This window comes from Callithrix jacchus, chromosome 12, assembly GCF_049354715.1.
Source record: "Callithrix jacchus isolate 240 chromosome 12, calJac240_pri, whole genome shotgun sequence".
NCBI lineage: Eukaryota > Metazoa > Chordata > Mammalia > Primates > Cebidae > Callithrix > Callithrix jacchus.
In genome coordinates this window covers 71,532,553-71,555,176 of record NC_133513.1, presented here as the reverse complement: position 1 = coordinate 71,555,176, position 22,624 = coordinate 71,532,553, and the positions used below count along the sequence as shown (strand labels likewise).

Below are 22,624 nucleotides of genomic sequence, written 5' to 3'. Positions count from 1 at the left end.
ATTGAGAGCTGCACGGAGCCCACTTTGTTTTAGGAACAGTAAGTTCAGCCCCTGTCTATTTTGGAGTACCATTTTGGCTAGGAGTTTACCCGACTCTTATATTTTACCCATCCATATACACCCTGAACCCCCAAGTTTGCCCTGTTGTCCATTTACTGTTTGGGGTAGTTATTTTGACTGGGTTACAGGACCTGGCAGAGCACTGGGATTTTGTTTTTGACGTATTTTGATATGGTAGAGAAGTTTTATAACCCCAGTGAGGGCAAAGGAACTTAAATTTTTAGTTTTACTTTTTGTGTGGGGTGGACCCCAGACACAGATATAATCTGTAAGTTTGAAGTTATTGCTCTGCCCTTGCACTGCCACACCCAGGCTATACTTTTTGTCCTAGGATTTATGTTTGGGGTCAGGAATGGGCCCAGGAGGGCACAGAGTTTTAAGGTGAAGACAACCGGGATTTTTGGGGGTGTACTTAAGGGTTATATTGACAAGAGTGGATTTCTGTTTTATTAGGGAACATACTCTCCTGTGGCGCCCACGGTAAGGATTAATTGATAGTAGGTGGGCTTTAAGGGCGGTTTGCCATGGGGGCTTACAGCCAGGGTTAGGGAGGTAAGGGAGGTGATTGCAAAGAGCCTAAGTTTTAGCTTTAGCTGATTTAGTGATCAGTGGTTGACACTTTCTGGTGGGGCAGTCTTGACGTGGGTGTGATGAATCTAGGCCGTCAGTCCATTTACCTTAAGCGCAGTGGGAGTGGTTAGGATAACCATGTAGGGTCCCTTTTAACGGGGAGTTAGACCCGAATTTAACAAAGACAGTTTTTAGGCTGGAAGGAATGTGCTGGCTGGTCTGCGAGGTTTACTGGTGTGGGTTGACTGTCTGATGAGCTAATGCACTTGGGATTGAACTGACTGGAATGCCTAAGGACTTAAGGAGTGCATGGTTATGGACTTTAGCCTGCACTGTGTCCGCGGGTTCGGGGAGTAAGGGAGGTGTTTTGCCAAACATGATTTTACAGGGGGAGAAACCTTTTTTGGGTAGGGGGTGCATTGGACATGGAAGAGGACAAAAGGAAGCAGGCTGACCCAGGTTTTTTTTTTTTGTTTTGTGTTGTTTTTTTAAACCGGTTTTTAGGATGAACTTTAAAAAAAAATTTTTATGGTCCAGTTTATTTTTTTCAACCTGCCCTGAACTCTGGGCAATAGGCACAGTGTAGTTTTTAGGATGTGCCCAGGGCTTTGGCCAGGCCCTGAGAAACTTATGCTATAAATGCAGGGCTATTATTTGATTTTAGAGTTAGGGGCAAGCTGAACCAAGGGACCAGGTCCTGTAATAGTTTCTCGCAATCACCAAAGCAGTCTTAGATCTAGCAGGGAAGGCCTTGCCCCATTTGGAGGACATATTCATAAACATAAGGCGGCATTTGTAGCTGCTTACTGGGGGCTTTACTCCAGTGAAATTTATTTCCCAGCGCTCTCCAGGGCTAGTTCCCCTAAGTTTTATTCCTGCCTGATTAAACCTGTTGTCTCCTGGATTTACCCTGGCACATACATCACATTGAGTTTTCCTGACAAATTTGTGTAGATGTAGAATGTGGGATCTGGCCCTCAGCAGCTTAGTTTTGTTTGTCCTAAGTGTGTGTTTTGGTGTGTGTCCTTAACTAGGGCCCGTCCTCAAGTCTCAGGACCACAATCCTTGTCTGGCAGAATTTACCATTCTAGGGGGACAGAATTGGAGGGCACAGGGGTGTGCAAGGCAAGCTGTCTGTACAGAAGCTAAAGTCAGCGGTTTGTTGCAAGTGGAGGTGGGTAGCAGTGGAAATTTTTTACCCTTAGAAAATAACACTTGAGAATTGCAGTGCAGTAACAGTTCTGAGAACTAAGAAGAGGGGGACAGTCCATAGATACTTTCAATATAGTGCTGAAATGGGCACCTGCACACATGTAATGGGAGAATAGAGATAGGAGCAATGGAGTCTACCCTATGTTTGGGGAAAAGATTGTTTTGGGTATTTACAGAAGGCTCTCTAGAGGAAGGGATGCTTGAAATAAGTCTTTATAAAATAGTGGTTAGCTTCCAGTTGTATGAGGGATAAGATGGGGAAAAAGACTAGGAAAGACATTCTGTGTAGAGGAAGCAATGTGGACCAAGTCATAAAAGCAGGAAACCTCGCTGCTCTGTAAGATGTCTGCATAGAACATAAGTAGAACTAAGGGTAGACAGTGCATTTGCCTTCTAATCCTTGTACAACAAAATACTCAAACTTAGTAGCTTAAAACAGTTATCATATAGTTCTGTGGCTCAGAAGTCTGACAGGGGTCTCCTGGGGCTAAAATAAGGTGTGGTGAGGCAGCATTCTGTTCTAGAGGCTCTGGGGAAGAATCTACTCCCTTGTGTTTTCCAGCTCCTAGAGAGTACCCAGATTTCATGGCCAGTGCCCCCTCCCCTTTCATCTTCAAAGCCAGCCATATAGCATCTGTGTCCCTAACAGGGACAACTGCAAAAGTCTCTCCACTTTTGATGATTCCTGTAAGTAAATTGGGTATACCTAGATAATCCAAGATAGTCTCCCTATGTCAATGTCTGTACTCGTAATCACATCTGCAAAATCCCTTGCCATGCCAGATAACATACTCAGATTCTGGGGATTAGTGTGTGGGCATCTTTGGAGGGAGACTATTCTGAAACTTACTGCAGGCAGGGATGGCTCTGATGAGGTAGGCAAGGACCACACCATGGATGGAAGGCCCTCTGGAGCTAGTTCTGACTTCTCTTCTAGTTTGGATTGACTCCCTTGCTAGTGCTATGCTGTTTGGGGACTGGAGCTAGTTTCTGGTCTCCATGGCTCATTGATAAAAAGTAATTGAGGACTTTTTCATTACTCTCATGGTGCCCCGACCCCAAGCAACTCAACCCCTGCACAACAGTAGTTACAAAGTTATTTGTTTTCTCTACTGTATATCTGAAGATACACATGAAGATAGAAGGGACTTTGACTTCTATAGATTCTACCAAGACTGTTTCTGCAAGCTACTACCATCCTTTCCATTTTTCAGCTAAGTACATTTCAACTATGACAGATTCTACATATATTCCCTTCAATTGACCTAATTATATGAATTTATAAAATTAAGATTTAAAGAACTGACTCGGGATTAATTTTGATATCTTACAGAAAAAGATCTTCGAAAAAATCCAGTATTGCTCAAGCTTTTGTCCTCTTTCCATACTATTCTTATGCTCAGTTAATCTTCCTTAGTAATCTCTCTCCTTAGTAATTAATTCCTTAGTAATTAAGTGATTCCTAATGGAACATAACCTATAGTTTCACAATTGATCTACTCAATTTCCATAATGTTCAGAACTAAGAAGAAACTGACACCCAGATAGATGAAGCATGACTTGCCCAACATCACATAGCTACTTAGCCAGAAATCTAGGATTTGATCCCAGTATCACTTGTCTATACTTTTAAGCTTTAGATTTTATATCAATTTGGTTTCAGACTTATCAAGCTTTTCAATGACTTGTTAAAAGCAAAATCATTTTTTCAGTCTGTTGGCATTTTTGTTTTAGCCCTACATTTTAGAAGCTTTAACCATCTTTCCTGGGAAAATAACATCTAAGGACAAAACAGACATGCAGTCTCTTTCTATGCCCCACACCACCTCATTTTAAACAAAGATTAGCTTTGTTGACCTATGTTTTTGAAAATCTTGTTCCCTCTCTCCTAAAGCTCACATTCCCTTCACTTCCCCACTTGCTTCTAGTTTTCTTTTAATATCCCACACTCTACATGCCTCCTGGTCTAATACTAACAAAGGGCAGACACAAATAGCTGTAGCAGTGGATGTTGATTTAGATGCTTGGCCACGTTTTTGCTTGGGTCTTCTGAGTCTTTCCCCCAGATGCTTAATGAATTTTCCTCCTCCTTGATCTATTTTTTCCTTTCCAAAGAAAATGTGCTTAGCTTCATCCACATCAGTTATCTGTCAGCACACGCAGAGAATGAGCTTCCCAAAAAAGATGACTATATTGAGCATTTATGTAGCACCTTCCCCCTCAACAATTGAAAACCTTCCATAGGAGAGAGATTTGCTGTCTTTATTACATTGCTGATGAGAAATGGAGGTGGGGAGGAGGAGACTGATACTAGAAGGTGGGAAGATATATCATCAGTTACGCTTTGCAGATGGAGCAACCAAAGTAGAGATTAGGTCAATCCAACTATTTCCCTTTATCATTTGGGGCCTTAGGGGAGGTCATAATATTGGAACATTGATCAGCAGATTGGCTTGCAAAAAAAAAAAAAAAAAAAAAAAAATCAACCTAGTCCTCTAGTGAAGATACCCAAAATAGAGGCTCTTCACAGCCCACAGATGAAAGCATCTTAATATTTATTCAGGGCAAGCTGATTCAGAACATAGTATGGCACTTTAATGAAAGGTACTGTGTATGGCCACAGTGTCCTGGGTTCAAACCCTATTCTCCTTCCTCCCAAGTCTCTAGGAGTCCCCTTATTTTCTCATCTGTGAAGCAGAAATAGGCAAATATGATTTTCAGATTTGTTTTCAGGTTTAAGTGATGAAAAACACTTTAGCACATTAGAAAACCGAGGGGAAAGATCCAACAAAGCAAGAGATTGAAGACAGGGAGAGAAAAAAATTTGTAAAGCAAGATCTCTTCCCAAAGCAGCAGGGCAGGGGAACGATGGAGGGGTAAGCCTTGTTTAGAAAGGGCCCCTTTTCGGCAGCAGCAGGAGACAACATGGAAGAAAGGCTGTCTAAGTGCATGGGTTTGTAAATGTGGAAGTTGGAGGATGTCCTCTCAGAATCTCTCTATTTTCTCTATGAAGTAGGAGTGATGCCATCTGCCTTGAATATTGGGTGGTGTGAGGAAGTTGGAGGATTGAAGTTAGTGGAAAAGGTATGGAATCCCCACCATGGAGAATTGGAGGGGTGATGAAAACTCGGCAAATTTCTTGGCAGTGTTTTATATCCTGTTGAGGATGCTGACATGAACACACCATGACAACACTCTGCCCTTGCTGCATTTTCTGCAGTGATGCTCAGCAACTTTAGTCAATAGTTGCATTCACTGAGAGGCCAAGTAAATGTGATGAAAGGGTAGTGGGCAAAGGAATTGAAACTGATGAAAGAATGGTTTAAGTAACAGCATATTAAATATAAGTAGGACACGAAGGAAGTGAAGAGAGGAGGAAGGAGGACACTGATATTGAGTCAGTGAAATAAGTGAGAAATTGTAAAGGCAATCAAATGAGTTTAAAGAGCTGGTTTAATTGAAATAATGCAATGAGTCACCTAAAATAGGAGGTGTCTGAATTCTTGATTTTGAAGGTAGGACAATGGTTCTGGGTGCTAACAAGACCCAACAAAGGGCAATGAAAATACATAACCAAAGTTTGGAGTAGAGAATATCACTGGAGATAAGTTCAAGAAAGTGAGCAGCCAGGATATTGGCTATTACCATAGATAATAAAGTCACACAGTATATTGATATTAGGATCTGGGTATGGAACCCAAGATTTTGTAGACAGCAGTGACAAAGAGGAATCGAGGATGGTAGAGCCAAAAGCATGAGTCTCAGCGGAGCTGGGGTTTTGCAGGAGGATGCAGGAGCAACAGTCTGGAGATGGCAATGGAATAACGAGAACACTGGCTCTAGACTGCAGAACATATGTGATCAGTCACAGTATGTGATTGAGCAAATGCTCCTTGAACAAGCTGGACAGAAAGCGATGTCTTCAGATGGGCCAACATCCTACAAAATGGGGATACCTATACACTTTCTGGTTATCAGGGTTAAATGAGATCATCTGTGTTGAAGCGTCATATATAATGGTTACATTTAAAAACAACAACGCACAAGACACTACACTAAGTGTATTTTGAGTACTATCTCTTAATCCTAATGGACTGATGGTGCAGGTACTGTTATCTGCAATTATAAATGAAGAATCTGGGTTTTGGATGGGTTAAGTAACTTGCACAGGCCATTCAGCTCAGAAGTGGCAAATGTGAACCCAACCAGTCTGGGGTCACAGCCCACACCTAAACACTATGATATGCTGACGTTTTCTTTTACTTTGGTTAGAAACAACTATCAGATTGGCCATATGAACAAAACTCAAGATATGAATTTATTTTGAAATAAACTAAACCTGAATTAAGTCAGACTCTGAGCAAGACAATTTTGGGGTAAATGTGGAAATTCTCAGAACCGTTTGCTATTTTCAGCATGAAAATCCCACTACCATCATACCCCACTTGTAGGGCCAGGCAAGGGGATTAAGGCTAGTCAATAACTTTGTTGCGCTTGAGTCTCAAGTCAAGTCTACCAAGCTATTTGGGACTGTTTCATCTTGACTGATGACTTAGAAATAACAGGATGAATCATGAATGAGATGAAACTGAATTCAGAGTAAGTGCAGCAGCTAATAGAAGTAGGTGGAAATAAAAGGAAATGTATTGGCAGATGTGGAATGAGGGTGTAGTGAGGAGAAACCGTGGGCTCCAGTCACCTGCATCTCCTTGATGTAAATTTGAGAAGGGATGGTGGAGGGAACTGTTACATCTCTCATGGGTTTTGCAACAGGGGAATTGTCACTTGCATTGTCACACTGTCTCCAAGCCATCAGGGGACAGCCAGAGCACAAATTACAGCTCAGAATTTCCAAGAACTGAGCTTTTCCCTAAGAGAAAAGGAGGCAGTAGTAATGTCCAAATCACAAGAACCTTCATCTGACCTGAGATGCTTCATTTGGACCTCCCAGTCCTCATTTAAGCCACACACTAAAGTTCTGAGTAAACATGAATATTCTCATTTTTTGTCTCCTAGGAGCAAAGGTCTGTATCTTGATGCAGTCCTCTATAACTTTGATGTCCAGGTGGTGCCATTGCCCATGGGGACCGTGTTGAGATAGGTTGACACCTGAATCCCTGTATACCCTATGACATTCCAGATCATGTCTGTAGGTTGAAGAATGGTGGGTATCAGTCTCCTAGGGGTTGAGTCATGAGAAGGGTTGAATATTAATATTGCTATTACCCGTTTGTTTTTGAAGAGGAAATATTTTTTCCACTGTATGGCAAAGTTTCTGCCAGAAGAGGAAATATTACAACCTTGAAGGTACTAAAATACCCCCAACTGATCCAGAACCCTCTGGGACTTGATAATATTTTCCTTTGCCAGATTGCTGGGCAACAATAGTCTCAGACATGAAATAAAGGTGTTATTTTTCCAAATTATGGAACCAAATGACCAGCCTGGAGCTATTCATTAGCTGGTGGTACTGTTTTGAGTAAAGAAAAAATTTTAAAAATAGATTCCGAGCCTGTTCCAGGGAAATGTTTTTTGAAGTACCTAGTGAGAACTTCCAGGCAGCCACATCTATCTTTCCTTTGTTTCAGAAGTCCAGTCCCTCAAGTGCTCTGTTCTGAGAACTGTTAAGGAAAGATGAAACTCTTCTGGCAGGTACTAGGATGTTTGGTTTGTTTTGACTCTGCATTGATCTCAGGAATGTTAACAGGCGTGTTTCCATGCAAACCACACAATAAAATGACAACTGTGGTTAAATCTAGTCCCTTGGGGTAGCTAAAAAAATTTTTTAAGAATGTGTCTATTGGAAAACCTAGTGCTTCTCTAGCCAATTCTACCAGATTCAGAGGAGGCCTTTCTGGAAGGCTCTACACTGATCCTGTCAATTCTTATTAGGATGGCAGTTCCTAGTTCTTTCCGTTTGTCAGTTTTTCCATGAAAGATCATGGCTTTTCAGAACACAGACGTCTGGTGCTTCAAATCCCTCAGAATCTTGCTGATGGCGTATAATTTAATGGCAGGCAGCGCATGTCTTGCACCACATCTTTGCCTAACTTTTTGGTGCGAAATTCCAAGTTTTATGAATCTAATCTTTCCCTCACAATCCTGTACAGCTGTTTTCAGATCCAGGAAATCCTTGGACAGAAAGCAGATATGTTTTCTGGGATGTGATGAGCTTCATACAAGGGGGTAAGAGATTCCAGGCATGTAAACTTGAACAAGTCTCAATTCTTTCATTTCCTTTTGGAAAAAGTCAAGGTCAACACTGTTGACCAGATGTACTTCAGTTAGCATCCAGAATTGCTATTAAGAATAAGAACAAAAAGGCCGATTTTGTCAGGAGGCCTAGGTTAGAGTCCACCCTTCCACCCATTAGCTGTATGGCCCAGGGTGGTCATTTAGGCCCTGTGGGAAATGGTTTCCCTTTGGGTAAAATGAAATGGTTGGACGTGTTGAAATCTATATGCCCCTCCTAGCTTCTGGAACCCAGAAGATTCCAGAGAAAATGAAAATGTTTGTCAGGTTTCATAGTACTACCCCACAGCACCAGTAGATGGCAGACTCGCATTAGAGTCTGAAATTGATACACTGATACTAGTCACATTGTCAAGGTAGGTACAATTTAATGATTTTTAAAAAATGTTCTTAACCAGTAGGCTCAGACTTCTAGGCAAAGTTCTTTGTCTCTATTGAAACTTGATGAAGACTCCATACTTGCCCAAATGCCATCTTTTAAACTGTGCTTGGAAAGGCAATATATCCATTGGAGCAAACCATACATTTCTTCCCTCCCTCACTCCCATTAATTCATTCAAAAGCGATTTGTCTGATGTTCAGTGCTCCAGATCTTGGTCTCAGTGATAGAGAGAAACAGAAGAGACAGTCGCTGCACTCAGTAATCTCATCCCCCAGGGGAATGGAATAGTCACTGAACGAGTAGTTGTCACTGTGGTGCAAGTCTGAGAAGTACATACTAGGCAATGTAACGTGGATGCTGGAGGAGTGACAGGAATAACTTCCCCACGAAGTACTGGAGGTATGAGAATGACAGGGCTGGCTTAACAGACAGGAAATTAGTTGGGGAGAGAAGTGGTTCAGGCAGTAGAAACAGGTGTGAAACTACGTAGGGAAAGAGGGGAAAGAGCAGTATAGAAGCTAAAAGCAGCTGGAATCACTATGGCATTGACGCAGGAAGGGAATGGTCCAAGATGAGGAAACCAGATTTCATGGGGGTGGGGGGAGGCTATAGACTGTGCAAAGGAGAACACAGATTTCATAGAAGTCTCGATTTCTCCATGATGTTAAGGGTGATTTTTTATCAGATTAGTTAGCAGGTATCCTGGTGAGTAAAGAAGCATGGTACAACAATAAAAGAATGGGCTCATTTTGACTGGGAAGTTGCAGGAGTAAAACTTTCCTCGGCCATAAGGGTCACAGCTAACACTTCTAACAAAAGATTAACAAGAGAAAATAAATTTAATCAAAGTTTTACATTACAGGAAGCTTTAAAAAGGAAGACCCAAAGACCCAGAGAACTGATTTTTTTTTTTGAGATGGTGTCTTGCTCTTTGCCCAGGCTGGAGTGCAGTGGCATGATCTTGGCTCAACGCAACCTCTGCCTCCTGGATTCAAGTGGTTCTCCTGCTGCAGCCTCCCGAGTAGCTGGGACTACAGGCAAGCATAACCACGCCTAGCTAATTTTTTTATTTTTAGTAGAGACATGGTTTCAACCATGTTGGTCAGGCTGGTATCAAACTCATGACTTTGTGATCTGGCCACCTTAGCCTCCCAAAGTGCTGGTATTACAAGCATGAGCCACCACGCCTGGCCGAGAAAACTTTATGCTTAGGTTTGTTGAATAGAAAGCTATGTAGAAATTTGCTCCAGCAAAAAAGGGTATGATCTAATGCTAGTAAGGCTCAGGTGGAGAACCAAGAATGGCCTGTCTGTTCAGATTCCTCTTGGCCTCTGCAGCACTCATCCTTCCCAGGTATGGGACAGAACCCCTCTGGAATGAGGGCCTTCGAGATTTCAGTAGGTATCTATTCAGGCATGAGCAGGGCAGGAGAGGGCTCACCTCGGCCCACATACACACACGAGGAATGGAATGTCAGGTGACCATCAGGTGATGGTCAGGCTGTTAACTAAGATAATTTGTCATAACTGGCGCCTGGGAAGGACAGTTTCCCAACAGAAAAAACCCAAAACCAGTGAGTGGCACTTTCTCAAGATTTCAGGAGTTTGGTAGGTGGGCTCAAACATGCATGTGAAGAGGCAAAATGGCAGTTTAACTTATATAATCTTCTAGGAATGCTAGACTGGTAAGGGAAGAACAGATCAAGTGAACATGCGTACAACTCTAGTAAACACACTGTGCATGTTCTCCACCCAGGTGCTAGCAGGCTACTGCATACATGGACAGCCTGTTCTAAAGGAAGAATCAGGAGGAGTCATGTAAGACACCAGAAGTATGAAACCCCAAAGTCAAAAGGTCAAACTGCACACTTGATCCTCTCAAGTTGCCTGCATGGCCCTCTTCCAAGTGTACTTCACTTCCTTTCATTTCTGATCTAAAGCTTTTTAACTTTCACTCCTGCTCTACAGCTTGCCTCAGTCTCCTCCTGCCTTATGCTCCTCGGTTGAATACTTTCTTCTGAGGCAAGAATTGAGATTGCTGTAGACCCCTATAGATATGGATTTGCCTCCAGTAACATAAGAAGGGGAAGAATAGCTTTTCCAGATTTTATGGCTTGCTTTGGGAACATAGGAATTCTAGTTCCCATAACTCGCCTTAGGGAAGAGGAATTCTACTTCCTAGGTCTTTCTTTTGGGGAGTAAAGGGATAGGAGAAAGGAAGGCAGGAGAAGGTCATAGAGAACTTGCTTCTGAGGCCCTTCCAATGTCCTTCCCTTCAGTTCAAAGGACTGGACTACAATGTGCCAAGGTGCCATACTTTGAAGTCTTATGTTCCAAGCCCCAAAAAAGTGGATGAGCAGAACATGATCATGAATATTAGCTTTGATTAGATCCAAAGGATATGCACTACATTTTGGGGATTAAGGGCCAACACTCAATATGGTGGCAAGTAGCCTGTCAGTGACAACAGCTTCTCTCATGTCTGCATACTGTTTGATTTATTCTCCTTAAAAGTAATCAGAGCTAGCTAGCTGCGTGTCACACTGGGATTGCCATTTTCAGTGCAAGAATTGCAACATGGTGAACCAAAAGAAACATGGAGCTGGCATAAGGGGCCTGTGCCACCCCTTATTTTGTCTACCAAACCCTCATTCATCATGGTTCCATGTCAATTAAGCAGTTTTTCTCCGATTATCTGGGCTCTTCAATAACATGGCTGCTTAGCCAACGACACTATGAATTAGCTCCCAGAGTGTTTCCACTTAGTAGAGGGAACAAATAACATGCCATTATGGATTTTCTGGCTGTAAAACCAAGACAGGTATTAGCGTTTGAAGAATTACAGGCTGAAGTCAAGCAGTCAATTTTCAAAGTGAGGTTAGGTGTGCAATCTACTGAATATCTTGCAATGGCCCTGAAGTTGAAGGTAGATAGTTATATCTGAACTCACGTAACTAGTTCACTGTCCCTGTGCCTAGTTTTGTTTTAAATGCCCAGAATAGTATTATGTACCTCGATATTTGCTTAAAGCATGCGAAATCCAGAATCAGTGACTTTCCCTTCACTGCCTTGATGTAAAGCTAAGCACATTTACATAATGCATTTCTGTGTGTGAGAAACTAGAGATGCTTTGGGGCTACTAGAATTTTTCATTTAGCTTGTAGTGACATACATAGCAGTCAACCCCCCCAAAAAAAATCAAGAACAATTTTCAGGGACCTGGCTGTAGTTTAGCAGAATGCAGAGGCCAGCCACATTTATGTTTTTAGCTATCTCCTTGCTTGATCTAACCACGCGTCTAAGTGTAGGTTACTTTGAGGATCTATTCAGAAATGTGAAGGCAGAGTCAGGTTCTTATTAGTGTTCACATTTATGTTCCAGATGTAATCACATTACGGTTTCGTACATAGTCACACATAAAATTCACGACACTCATTTTAACAATTGAGCCATGCCCCACCCCTAAGCAGCAAAATAAATTAAAAATAAGGACTCAACAGTAGGTTGGCCAGATTGATTCTAGTGAAAATGGGTTCTAATTGAAGCAGAATGCTCAGGGCCAGCCTGACTCAGTGGGTCAAAACGCTCCCCCACACTATACCTTACACCTTCCTGGCCTGCAATGCCCACCACTGGCGACAATTATGATGGTGCTATTGTTCACAAAATTGTTTTTCCCTCTGGAAGAAACAGGAGAGGTGACCTTCCCACACATTACATGTAACCACTGGCTCCCTGGACAACTCAGTGCAATAGTTAAACTCTACCGTCTTTCTTCTCCACTCAAAGTGTTTCCATTCTACATAAGTGACTTATTAGCCAACACAAAGTAATAGTGAAAAAAATCTCTGGTATACCTCATGGTATTAAGGCCAAGTTATGGCTTCCAAGAGGTCCAAGGAAAGACTTCAGAAAGGAGCCTGAAGGGTTCTTTGGCTATCTGAAGAAGGAACTTCAGAACAGTGACTATTGTCACTGGAATGCTGAGGGTAAGGGAAAGCAGCAGCAGAAATCAAGATGAAGGTCATAGTGCTTTCCCAAAGGAACTGATGATCAGAGCAATGGAATTTCCTCTGCACATGCCCAGGAGCTTCTAGACAGACAAAATGGGAGCACATGTCACTGCTAGATGACTTTGAAAGGTCGGCTATAGACGGGAACAAGAATGATTTTCTACATTTTGTTCCATCGGAGCAGAAAATGTTAGAGCTAGGAGGGACTTATTTCAAGAAGTCTCCCTCAGTTATAAAGCAAACTCAAAGGCTGAAGGTCACATGAGAGCTGTGACACAGACCTACCAGGGCAGTGAGTTGAACCCACCTCTAATTACCAGTGAGATCTAATTTTCTCTACACTGCACATTAAAGCAAGCAAGAGAAGCAAGGTGAATAAAGAATCTAGTTGAATGCCCAGGAATTTCTCAGCTTGCTAAAATGGACACTTTCAGGAAAGTCAATTCCCTTAAGAAACAGTAAAATGCCATCCTCAGATTACCCTTGGCTGAAAGGCATAATGGACACTTAGCCTTTGGTGTCACCTGCTGGATACAGTCCTTTTTCCAAGATTGGTCATAGTCTCCGGTCACATGCTTTTATCCATCAGCGTCATACACCAAGTTCTAGACCCCATGTGCCTATCAGAATTCCCTACTCATGCCGATCTTCCTCTTCTGGCCAAAATAGATACTTCCATAAGATGTACATTTGTCCTTTGACACCAGTTTTTTTTTCTGGCAAGTCTCTAATCTGCTTAATCTATCCAAGCGATCATGCTGAGAGAAGTCTAAAAGGCACACCCAGAGCCAACCTTCCCTACCTAGCCATTGTACCTACCTATCAAGCAGCATAATGGAAAGAGGCCTTGGAAGACAACTTGAGTTTTGGCTATGTGACCTTGAGCTTTCAGCTTTAAAATCCTCATTATAAACATAGGTTTAAGTCCCCACTGTCTATTCTTTATACTTTACAGATTAGTGAGGTCCAGATGTAGAAGGGCATGTGAAAGTGCTTGATAAACTTAAGCACTCTGTAAATTCAATGCATTTTGAGTAGTTCATAGGAGTGATGCTGTAGTGGAAATCTAAAGCCAAGGATGGAGAATTCTTAGGTGTTCTTAAAAATCAATGCCCTGGTGGCTCCCTGCTCAACCTGTGCATAAGATCAGCTGTTTCTCTAAGTGTTCTAAGATCACCATCTTCATGGAAAAACAATTTTACATCATCCTTAATGTGTCAGACAACCTCTTTCCATTTCTGTTACCCATTAGCCAACCATGCAAGTTTGGGAAAACTTTCTCATTAGCCAACCATGCAAGGTTGTTCTTACAGTATTTTTTCCAACTTAGGGTCCAGCTGAAAATAACTTCTGTGTTCTACAGCCCCATTATTTTTCCCGTGTGACACCATTAAAGCCCTCTCAGAGGCAATCTTTTGGGCATTATTCTGACAGTGTGTGGACTGCATGAGCACCTAGAATACTAAGCATAGTCAAAGCAAAGACAATTGTCCAGTGAACATCAACAAACTGATTCAGTCAAATCAGCCCAACAACCAATGATAACTGGCTTGCTGTTTTCTTAGTATGTAGGACTTTATGTTGGAGTTAAAAATCATCAACTCTACGGGTATTAAAGAATATTTCTGTAAGGAAGCTACTAATTGTAAGCAACAAAGACTAACAATTCCTCTGTTGTTCCCTTGAAGGATTTCAAAACAATCATCTTCCACCTTTACTCTGTACTGGTGGTTCCTAATGGAGGACAATTTTGTCCCCAGGGGACAGCTGGTAATCCTTGGAGATATTTTCAACAGCATTACCATGAGGGGAGCTATTGGCATCTACCGAGTAGAAACCAAGTTCCTAGTAAACATAATATGCCCAGAATAGCCCCCACAACAAAGCAATTATGTGGTCCAAAACATCAGCAGTGCCGAGGCTGAATAATGCTGTTCTATATGCGTGTTCTAAGTCACCCTATAATATGTACAAGTGCCGATAGCCAGAGTGCCATTAGGGGTGCTGTTCTGTGATGGGTAATAAAAGCATTGGTAACTAGCAAAATCAGACTTCAAGAGCAAATTGACAATATCCGAGTTACTGGGAGAACTGAATTTTAAAGAATGATCTAGAAATGGTTTGATTTTCTGTTTTCTGTAGGCCTTTTAAGGCTCTTCTACCTGCAACCCGTGTTTTTTCCACTACCTCCCTCTTGGGTACAGATGGGGAGGAATGGCCCAGAGATTCCAGGAAAAGAAAAAAAAAAGAAAAAAATGCTTTTATTCCTCTCCCTTGCCTTTCAAAGTCTTTGCTTCCTTAACAGGGCTTGGCTTCATATAGTCCTTACCTGGTGGGAAACAGTACAGACTATTCCTGAAGAGCTGCCACCCCTGCTCTGTTTAGGGACCCTGCCTCAGCAGGCTGGGCCATCAGCTGCCTCCACTGCCAGCAAGCAAGTGAGGTCACACAAGCTGTGGTGGCAGAGATTACACCAGCCTTTTGCATTTGGCCTGGAATCCCATGGGGCATTCAATTCCCTCTCCTGTGGTGCCTTTGTGGGCCTTCTCTAACAAATGCTTACTTGTTCTTCCTCAAAGCTCACAGGATGTCAGAAGCCAAGACGGAGCCCTCGTTTGCATTCCTGGGGCCCACTGGCATGGCCTCAGGAATCCTGCAGCTGCAGCCTGAATGGGGCCATTTGATGGCTTAGCTAAGGGCTTAAGTGGAGTTGGATGGCACAGAATCCTCCCATTAAACAGCACTGTCAAATTTTCAACCAGACTCAGACTAATGCTTTTTAGAAAAATTACTTGTCCGAGTTCCCCCAACTTTCAACTCTTTGCTAAGGGAGGGTATTAGGGCTCTGGATTCAGCTCCTGCAGCAGTGGGCTTGGTACATAATGCTTGGTAAATATTGGTTAAACCAAACAACGAAAACCAAAGTGCTAAAATGAAACCTTATAGATTGGTTGGTATTACAGACGAAGAAACACTATCTTCTTCCTCTACCCCCCCCCCTTTGCTTCTCCTTCTGGGGGCCTGTAAACTAGACTGACAAGAGTCAGATTAACTAGAAGAAAAAATTAGTATATTCAAAGCCCCTGTCCATGGAAATACTCAGCAGTGAGTAACTTAAAGGGATAGTTAGAATTTGGGCTTCTATAGCATCTTAAGAACAATATGTAGACAAGGGAAAAGGACTGAGCTTCTAGGCACTGGTAAATTATGGAAAGGTAAACATGTTAGGGGAACTAATCTAAAATAAGGGTTGTTTTTAACAAGGTCTGCCTCTGGGTTGACAAAGATCTAGAGTTGTCTTAGTGATTAATTTCTGTCTTTCAGGTAGAGGGGAAGGGGAACACCTTCATAAATTTATGTCCTGGTTTTAGGCACAAAGCTTTTCTTGTATCTGCTTCTCAATGAGCTTCAGCTCAAAATTATGTTAAAGTGGCATATTTTAAGGTGGCATATTCTGCTACCCTTCAGTATCGTTTTTCTTTGCCTTCACCCCTATCCTTTAGCCCTTATCTAAGAGCGCTGTTCCCAGAAATGAGTAATTCTCAGTAAGAGCAACAATGTTTTAGTCAAATTTCAACCTTAACACCAGGCATTTTCCACACCAAGTGTATTTCCACATGGTCAACAAACTGATTTTTAAAACGCAAATTGAGTGTGTTCTATTATCAGGGAAAAACCCCTAGCCTCAAAACCCATCACTTACCCTCTAACTGTATACCGAGCTCAATGCACCCCCCGCCCCACTCCATTCACTAAACCATTTTGTTCTCTTGCCACTGAGCCTCTGCACATTCTGTTGCCCGTTTAACACTCTTCCTTTCTTTGTGGCGCTGTTACTCAGGATGCATTTACCTTAGGTGAGTGGTTCTTTTTTTTTTTGGGAGACGGAGTTTCGCTCTTGTTACCCAGGCTGGAGTGCAATGGCGCAATCTCGGCTCACCGCAACCTCCGCTCCCTGGGTTCAGGCAATTCTCCTGCCTCAGCCTCCTGAGTAGCTGGGATTACAGGCACGCACCACCGTGCCCAGCTAATTTTTTGTAATTTTTAGTAGAGACGGGGTTTCACCATGTTGACCAGGATGGTCTCGATCTGTTGACCTCGTGATCCACCGCGCCCGGTCGAGTGGTTCTTAAAGTATACTGCACATTAGAAACCTCAGAGCTTTTCATCTCCTGTACCAATTAAGTCAATCTCTAGGAAGGGAATCCATGGATGGGGATTTGATTAAACTCCCCAGGTGATTTCAGTGTGCAGGCAAGTTTGAGAACCAGTGTTTCACTGTTTATAAGAATTAACCTGATCATCCTGATGCAGATTCTGACTTGGTACATCTGGGATAAGAATTGAAATTCTGCATTTCTAATAAGCTCCTAGGTGAGGCCCATACTGTGATATTGCTCATCTGCAGAGCATACTTTGAGTAGCAAAGGCTGAGACTTCAGTTCCTCCAAGACAGTGGTTCTCAAAGCGTGATCTCCAGACCTGCAGCATCAGTATGGCCTGGGAATTTGCTAGAAATGCAAACTCTCAGGTATCAAACTATACCTATTGAGTCAGATACTCTAAGGGTCAGCAGGCTGTATTTTAAGTCCCCCCAGGTGATCCTAAGCACACTCACGTTTGAGAGCTGCCCCTGTAGGGTGTTCCCGAGACCACAAAAACCTGATTTTCCTCTTTCTAGTCTCTTCTGCTTTTCCAGAGTACCTTGTGTTTCCCTCTGCTGCAGCACATTTTCTACATATTGTTTAGCTGTCTGCTTACTAGCCTATATCCCAAACTGGAGGGTAAAGTCCAATTGTTGGGCCCATGGGATCGCAATGACTTAGGACAGTGGCTAGCATCTACTAAGCACTTGGTAAATATTTGAATGCATTAAAGAAGGGCAGGGAGTTAAGCTACACTTTATTATGTAATTCTTTCCAGGTAATTTCCTCTGTGGCTAGCATACAGAAAAAAAAAAAAAAAAAAACAAGGATATAAAAGATCAAGGTCACCTAGTGCCTGAACTCTGTCCCTCCCAGTGAGGGAGCCCAGGTTTTCACCATCCTTCTCTCCAGCAAAGCTAAAAATGGGAGTTTAATAAATGTCTTTCTGTGGGGAGGCTGAGCCTAGCACAAGCAAAATGAGGGAGAGGGAAGGAAGATGGCAGAAACAGTTTTCTGCAGAACTACCCGACAGTTTCTTCTCAGGCTGCAACACAACCAAAAAAGAGTAATTCAAATTCCCTTCACATTCTACTCTCCCAGGTTTTCTTTCTTACCCAACAGTCCCCCTGATAGTCTCATCAATAGGAACATCTCCATTTTTTCAGGGAACAGAGGTGAAGGTAGGCCGATTATTACTAGGGCTCCCAAGCACCTTTCACTTAGTAAGATAAAGGGAGAGAGACTTTTGCCACCCCTGGGACATAGCTATCAGATTTCAGGGAGTATCCCTAGAAAATTCATATCGATATAAATCCGTTGGAAGATTTAAACCTAGTTGTACCCAGGAGAGGCATAGTGGGCATTGGCAATTCTTCCAGGAATCAGGATCCAGAGGGGATAGCGTTCTCAATCCTAATTACATACCAAATCCATCTAAGAAGATTTCTAACAAGCGATGTCCAGCCCATCCCTAGACCAGTGATTTCACACTAGAACAGAGCCAGGCGCCTGCATTAACATCACCCAGGCACCCCAGGTGATTTTAATATACAGCTCAAGAACCACTGGCATAGTGTTAGGGCCAGGTGGGGACTTAGAAATCATGGGACCCAATGCCATATAATGCTTAAAATGAGTGAACTAGATCTCTGTAGATAGAACATGGAATCAGCAAAGCCTCACAAATATGGAGTGGAAAAAAGTCTGCAGAAAAGCTCAGTGATACCAGTTATTAAATACATACCCCCAAGTTACATATTCCCTATGTTAGTGTATTGTATGGGTAGGAGTCAATGTGATTAGAAGGAAGTGAGTTCAGGTGTTACAAGTGGTTTCTGGGCCGGGGGAAGGGATTAGGGAGGAAGGATAAAGGGAGCAAAGTAGCGTCCACCTTTTTGGGTTGTGCTTTCCTTCATTTACGGTTTCAAAATAAGACTTGATACATTGCACAACGTTAGTAGCGTCTTCTGACTGGAGGATATAGCACAGATTTGTATTCTTTTGCGTTTTCCTAAGAAATTCAAGAAGTTTTAAAAATGAAAATCTAGAACCTGGAATTTTCTAATGATAAAGGCCGAATGCATAAGTTCCATGGTAATTGTGAGGGTCCCAGCCTGCGGTTCTGTACTCACACCCCGCAGAGCTCTGCCATTAAACTCTGCTGAGTCACGGATGCCCTGCCTGGAGTCCTGCGCCTTCTCAGCATCCCTGTAACCTCCTCTGCCCGCAGGTTCACAGCTCTCCTATTCAGAGGTTCTCGGCTCCTCCCTCCCAGCTACAGGCTGTTCTCTTGGTCCGACCCGCTGGCCTAGTGGGTGGTGACACAGTGCGGTGGGTTTCTGCAGGCAGCTCAGACCCCTGTGCGCTTGACTTCAACCCAGGCAGGCACCGGCACTTGCCGCTGAAGAGCAAGCGCTCAGGTGGGCGTTCCCGTGCGGGAACCTTGCAGGAAGGCAATCAATTGGTTCGTATCCAAGCTGAAAAGCCCCCTCTGAAGCCCGAGATCCTGACACAAAGCGGGATGAATGTGCTTCGCTGCAGAGCGTACAGCTGGGTTGACTGGAACAGAGGCGTGAGACAGAAGTCAAATAGGGAGACGGAAGAGATCTTTTGAATCGGTGTCTTCCAGGATTTTGCAAGCTCCAGATGGCTTTGGTCCACAGTGGAAAAAAAAAATCTCCCTGTGATCCATCTGAAATTTGGGGGAATCAGCTGCGAAAATGTAAATCGTTTAATAAAAAGCGAGCGCCTGCTGGTTTCTCCCTCCTCCCATGTTCCGATTGGCTCGCTAACCTGTGGCTGAGCTGTTTTGAGTTGGGTTTTCCTCCTTCCTAACAAGCTTGGTGTAAAGCAAGCCAGTGCCTGAGCGCGCTGGGGGAGCTATTTTATGGAGTCGGAGTACAGTCCCGAATTATGCCAGGCAGAGGCGTTAATGGAAAAATAATTGTCAGAGCACAGAGGGCTCTCTGTTATCTTAGGTTATCTGACAATAACCTAAGGCTGCTTATTGCGAGTGGAAATCACGAGGTGAAAAAAGAGGGACGGTTGAGCTTGTGTTTCTTCCCCCTGGCTTTGAAGAATGACAGCATTATCAAGTGTTCCCTGGGGAGGGTGCTCTTAGGGGCCTAGGAAAATTCTGGTTTGAGGAAGATAGAGGAGAGCTACAGAATTGAAAAAGCAGAAGTTGGGGGTGGGGCTGCGCATCTAGTTCAAGAATTCGAAGCATAGAAGTCCTGTTGAAGAAAAAGGGGAAAGAGCCCGTACCATCCGGCAGGCACCTCTGGACGAGGAGCTGAAGGCACAGACCAGGTAGAATCCCCAAAGTCTTCAGATAGAAAAGAGGAAAACTGAAGGATCTGCTTCACTGCTACGTCTCTCCAAGGATTTTGCCAGCTCCAGAAATTGAGCTCAAGTGGTTTTCTAGGCCTTAGGTCATTTTATTGCTGGAATACGGTAGGAAAAGTTTTCCTTAATGTCTGGAAACAGGAGAGCATTGCCTTTCTTTCTAATGCAGACATTTAATAGAGCTCAATTTGCCTGCTAACTCTGCTTGAGTAACGACTTCTAGAACCATAAGAAAATAAGTGTGTTGCTTTAAGTTATTAAGTTTGTTGCAATTATAGCAGCCATAGGAAATGAAGACAGAGCCCCCCGCCCCCGACTTATGAAGCCTCTTCTCCATCCCCACAGACTTTTGGCTTCTGGTAGCCACAACCCATGACACCTGGTCACAGGAAAGGAGGCCCTGTCATGTGTGGTTTAGCATGAGTTTTAGTCTCACATTTCAGTCACTTCAGCAGCTTGACTAAAGGCAAATTTCGTCTAGGCTACAGAAATTCCAAGCACAAAGGCCCCTTCCTAATCCCTCTTCAGGAGGCTGCCAACTTACTATCAAGAGGATGTTTAAAGTTCTAGACAAGAAGAATCTTTAAGGTAGGAAGTTCCTAAAAGTTCATCTACAGAGACCAGCTGGGTTATGGAGACCCCAACCCAGGCGGCGTTGAAAGTATTAAGAAATAAATAGAGAGTGCAACTGAGGGCAAACAGCCTTCTGAGCTGAAAGCTTCATGCAGCCTCTACACCCACGTATTTATTCTCTCTGAACAGGTGATTATTATCAACAGGCAGGTGTTCTGTGTTTTCTCCTAGAGCCAAGATAAATTAGGCAGGCAGTGGTGCCTGCTTACCACCTATCAAAGTCAAACCAGACAGCATTCTCCACGAGGGAGCCACGGGGGCAAAACCAGAAAGCATTGTCTACGAGGGAGCCACGGAGACAGGGTCACATATCCCATGCTTAAAGAACTAGTTAAATCGGTGTATGATATACACATACTGTTTACTAAAATAGCATATGTATATGTATGATGGCAAGGAAAACTGTGTTGGCCTCCCAAGCGGAAAATCCCCAGTTTTCCACTTGGGGGGCCAGCGCAGTTTTCCTTGCCATCATTCTCAGTAAATAACACATCACACGTGTTAGGACTTGTCTTAGCACTCAGCCTTACTGTTTTCTCTCTTGATAAGACCTGCAATTTTAAGTTTGTTCTTTCTTCTTTTATTGTCTTTCCTTTTCTTTTTCTTCCATCTCCATCACTCAGGCGGGAGTACAGTGTTGTGATGACAGTTCATTACAACCTCCACCTCCTGAACTCAGGCAATTCTTCTCACCTCAGCCTCCTCAGTAACTGGGACTACAGATGTGTGCCACCATGCCTGGCTGGTTTTGATTTTTTTCTGTAGAGACAGGGTCTTGTTATGTTGCTCAGGCTGGTCTCAAACTCCTGCCTCAAGCAAGTCTCCCACTTTGGCCTCCTAAAGCACTGGGATTACAGACATGAGCCACTGTACCCAGCCCAATTTAAAATAATTTCTAATTGCTTTGTGTCAGTTAAGATACCATAAGACCTGTCTTCATATCAGCCTTCATCTATCACATTGAGGGAAAAAATTAGCTGGGCATATGAACTGAAAGCATCTGTATCTTTTGAAGCTAATTAAGGTGAAATGCACTGAAAATTTATTTCAGAGAAGGAATCTGTAGGTTCCATGAGGCCAGGACCTGGGTCTATCTGTCACCATCAGTGAGTTCTAGTAACTAGCAGAGTGCCTGGCACAGAGTAGACATTTGAGCAATAGATCTTCATTGAGCAAATGAATGAACTAAAGTAAATAATGTTTGGCAACGGTGGTTCACTAAATGAATATCCCCGAGGAAAGTAACATATGTAGAAAATACTAAAGGCTATTGCTAAACTTTGCGAGGAATATAGTGGTTTTTAAGGTAGAAGTATAAAACAAAGATTTTCTTGCATGTGATTCTTTGTGTAATTACAGGAAATTTTAATTTTCTTCTTTATGCTGTCTGTTTTAAAATTTTGTGTACTGAATATAATTTACATTTATAACAAAAAAAAAATAATTTCTCTAAGATGTTCTTAGGGAATATGATGAGATGGTTAGAGTTAGATGACTTCCCTTGGATGTGGCTTTAGCTGTTAGAGGGAGCCATTAAATTCATGAATGCAGTTAATTATTGATTCCTGGTTTTCTTACAGGAAAGAGAGACATGTAAATAGCCAACAAATAGGGTTTAGAGTTATGGTAAGAAACAATAACTGTGAGTCAGATCTTGAGTCTTTCCTTGATAGTTGTTCAACGATAAACAAGTTACTTAGCTTCTCTCAGCTCTGATGCTTTATCTGTAAAATGGGGTAAACAACTATACAGGGCTATTTGGGAGTTAAGTAAAATACAAGTTGTAAAGCATTTAGCCCCATGCCTGGCACATGTTAAGTGATCAATACATGTCAGCTCTTATTATTTGTATTAACAAATCGAATATTCTTGGCCTTGATGCTGACATTTCCTCCTCATAGGCAAACTGATTTTTTTAGTGCACACAAATGGAAGGCACTGGGAATCTCTGGATTTTTTTCTTAGCAATAATTAGAAATGACAGAGTGATCAGATGGCTAGAGGACATAATTA

General features: G+C 42.7%; 1 protein-coding gene across 30 annotated transcripts in view; it reads right to left on the bottom strand.

Annotated features, from left to right (window-relative positions):
- Window positions 1-22,624, bottom strand: part of LOC128929302 (uncharacterized) — a 397,062-nt gene that overhangs the window by 179,662 nt on the left and 194,776 nt on the right. For 2 of the 30 annotated variants that reach the window (XM_078345948.1, XM_054243040.2), the window contains exon 1: window positions 14,818-14,928. The exons of the other annotated variants lie outside the window; for them this stretch is intronic. The gene's annotated coding sequence lies outside the window, so the exon portion shown is untranslated. Of the gene's footprint in view, window positions 1-14,817; window positions 14,929-22,624 lie in introns of those variants that run through there. 30 annotated transcript variants of the gene reach the window in all.